Source organism: Mus caroli, chromosome 16 (assembly GCF_900094665.2).
Source record: "Mus caroli chromosome 16, CAROLI_EIJ_v1.1, whole genome shotgun sequence".
Classification (NCBI taxonomy): domain Eukaryota; kingdom Metazoa; phylum Chordata; class Mammalia; order Rodentia; family Muridae; genus Mus; species Mus caroli.
In genome coordinates, this window is record NC_034585.1 from 60,910,322 (window position 1) to 60,914,260 (window position 3,939).

Genomic DNA, 3,939 nt, shown 5'->3' on the forward strand with positions numbered 1-3,939 from the left:
AAAAAAAAAAAAAAAAAAAAGAAGTAAAGAGAACTTTGAATCCTGGCTCTGTAGGTTTAAATCTGAGGTTGGGTGGCACTATTGTCTTGGGGTCTCTCTTGAGAGTGGTGACAATATATACTGGAGCAAGTGTCAAGACAGAGGGGAACAGAGAAGGGGAGGGGGAGGGGCTAAGGGGAGAGGGAGGAGGAGAAGAGGAAGACAGAATATAAATAGGGCCTGAAGTCTGTTTTGAGGGCAGGTGTGTATTCAGGGAGCTTAACTCTTAGCATCTCATCCTAGGTCTCAACTTTGATAGACCTAGAGCACCTTCGTATATGCTACAACTATGCACACAACCCTTTCGAGGCCACTGATCCAATCCACAGTTCTTAGCACCAGTCTGACATCATATCAGATTAGAGTTTATTTGAGTCAAGGGCAAGAAAAAGTATTTTCTCTAATAGGTGTGTCCAACCTTTTGACTTTGTGACTCTATATTTCCACCAGTATTGTTTTTTTTTTTTTTTTTTAATGCATACTCTTTTGGTTGTTTGCTTTGTCTGCTTGTTGTTGGTGGTGGCGGTGTGTGCATATTTGTGTGTGTGTGTGTGTGTGTTTGTGTGTGTAGGTTTGAGGTGTTGTTTCATCTTTCCTTTGATTCATTTATTATTTTTAACCTGGTTCTCTCATTGGACTAGAGCTCATCAAACAGGCTTGGCTGGTTGCCAGTGAGATCCAGGATCCATCTGTTTCTGTTTCTCATTGTTGGGATTATAGTCACATGCCATCATACCTGTTTTGTTTTGTTTTGTTTTGTTTTGTTTTAATGTGGCATCTGGTAATCAAATTCACATCCTTGTATTTACAAGGCAGGCAAGCACTGAACTATGTTACTGGCCCTCATAATCTTCTCAGTAACTTTATGGTTAGATGTTTGTCCCCATTTATAGCTACCGAGCACTGCAAGTTACCACAGGATGGCAGTTGCAGTAACCAGCATAGTTTTAAGAGTAAGAACAGAAAAGAATGTATTTTACAGTGATAATACTCCAATTCTAGTTTTAAGTGGATGACCAATATCTGGCAGAAAAGACCTTTTGGAACGAGGGAGAACAGAGATAAAAATCTAGACTATTTTGGCCAATTCTGTAAAAAAAAAAAAGACCTTTAAAACAAATGGACAATTTGAAAAGGATTGTTTAGAAACCTATGATTTGTCTCTTGCAGTTTCTCTAGCATTTGAGAAAGGTAGGAGAAGTCTGATCCTGAAACCTATGCTGGCAGCAAACCTGTCGATAAGGAAACTGTGTAGCAAATGACTCACACTTGTCAGAATCAAATCCCCACTGAGACTTCTACCAGTAGCTAAATCAGATTTGGGGCTTCTAAATGCTGTTTTCTCCCCTGCCTCTGATAGCCAAGAAACCTTTGGGTATTTCTCATCTTTAGAAATACTTCTCTGTATTTGTACTTGACCAACACAATCCCATGAAGAGATTGTAGTGAGTGTGGAGTTCTTTGTAAATGGCCAGAAGTTTAAAAATAGTTTAAATAGAGAAAGTAATGAGGATGTTAGAAGGGCAGATTTAAAGGGGGGTGGGGTGGAGTAAGAGAGCATTCATTGATAGTGCTTTTTATGGAAACTACCTGTTTATTAAGAGGCTTCCTTATATTAAGAGGCTGGTCCCTTAATTTGTTCCCAGATAAAATATTAAAACCACATTCTAGGTGCATGTATTAGGAAGGCCACAGCATTCTTTTCAAGTTCTTATTAATGGTTTCTTTAATTCTGTGCAGATAAGCAAAGGCATTACTCCAATGCAACTCCTGGGAAGTCACAACTCAAAGGCTTATAATTTTCAGTTAATAAGACCAGATCCATGACAGAAATAGCTGGTTCCTTCATGGATGCTACTGACCTAACTATATGGAGAGAGGCATGAAGGACGCCTTCTATTCCATGAAAGGATGCCCTGTAAATACAGATTAGGAACTGCCTGTCTTGCTTTGCACACTTAGTAAAACACTGTTAGTTACTACTGTCAACACAGAAATTTTCCATCTGAACATATCTTTTTTGTGCTGGTCAGACAATTCAAAGCATCATGTCTCTGCTGCCCCCATTTTGTTCTCTTAATCTTTCCAATGGCAAGCCATCAAAGTAGAAAGTAAGGTAGTGTTTAGGTCTCTGTGAAATGCTGGTGGCATTATCCAATGGGCTGGGTCCCACACAAAATGAAAGGGGGGGGAGATAAAAAAAGAGAGACAGCCTGATCAATGCTAGGTAGATATTTTCCCTCCTTCTCTCCAGTGCCATGGCAATGGTGCACCAAATTGTTGAGTCAGGAAATGTGATTATCCCTCTTTGACTGAGTCTGAAAAGCAATTAAACCATGAGCCAGCACGCTTAAACGAAGTAGCATACAATACATGTTGCTTCCTTTCATTTCCTGTCAAAGATCTAAAAAAAAAAAAGACTCTAGACTTAAACTTGATAACCTGGCTCTCTATACTAGTAAAGAGACAAGGGAATACACTTTCTCCAGGGACACATCATTTGGTGCACATCTTTGTTGGAGGCTGAGCTGACAGGGGTATGAGCATGTACATAGGCATGCTCACTTCAGTGTCCTAGCCAAGGCTTTTTAGACCTTAAATTGGTGATGCCCTCGCCCTCCATCCACAAGAATCTCACTGTCTTTTGTATAAGTTTAGTTAATTAAGTTAATTAATTAATTTGATGTGTGTGAGTGTTTTGCTTGCATGTGTGTCTGTGTACCATGTGGAGGCCAGAAGAGGTTGCCGTATCTCCTGGAACTGAAGTTACCCACGGTTTGTTAGCTACTCTGTGAGGTCTGGGAATTGAACCTCTCAGAGCAGTCAGCGCTCTTAACCGTTGAGCTGTCTCTCCAGTCTCCTGCTGGACAACTTTAATAATGATTGAGGTAAATTTTGGGTTTCTAGTGTTATGTTTGTTTATTTTCTGAGGCAGTGCTTGGCCCCATACCTCAGGCTGACTTTAAATTCTTAACCATACTTCTGTCTCTTGCTTCAGTGCTTGGAGACCAGGCAGGAGCCACCATGCTTAGCTCAAATTTGTTTGAAAAAGAAGAAAATGAACAACAATGTATACTTTTTAGACTTGAAAGGGTATTGAAACTCTCCTGGGGCTTTAAATAATAATAATAATAATAATAATAATAATAATAATAATAATAAGGCCTGTTGTAGTAATGACTTCTCTATATGCTGTGACCAAACATGCAACAGAAAGCAACCCAAGGAGGGATTTATCCTGCTCAGGATTTGAGGGCATGGTGAAACATCATAGCAGGGTCAGTGTGGGACTATGGCCAGAGAAATGGAGGCTGCTTTCTTATATCTTGGCAGGCTGGGAAGTAGTGGGAGCAGTTTCAGCATTCATCTCCCATCTCTATTTTCTCCTTTCCTTCTGCCTGGGACACAGTCCATTGGACAGTGCCACCAACATTCAGGGCAGGTGTTCCCTTTCATTTAAACTTGTCTGTAACAGTCCACACCAGACACACCAAGGGTGTCCTTCACTAATATTTTAGGCATTTCTTAATAAACCATGTTAACAAAAATGAGTCATCACACACATTAGATCAGTATTATAGAACAGTAGGACATTTAATAACCCTGATGTTAAACTTGATTTATGAATAAATAATAAAATATATTGAGAGTATCTTCAGGGAACAAGACTATATCTATATGCATTTCTAAAGGAGGGCATTGTTATACTCATTGAGATGGTTTAAGGAGATAAAGAGACTTGATGACCTGAGTTCAATCCTTGGGACTGATGTAGGAGAGAAGAGAGCTGGCCTCTGACATTCACATACACATGAGTACACACAGGTGGACATAAATATACATGATAAAAAGATGGGGCTGCTAAATCCTTACAGTCATAACTGCGATGCTTTTAAAACA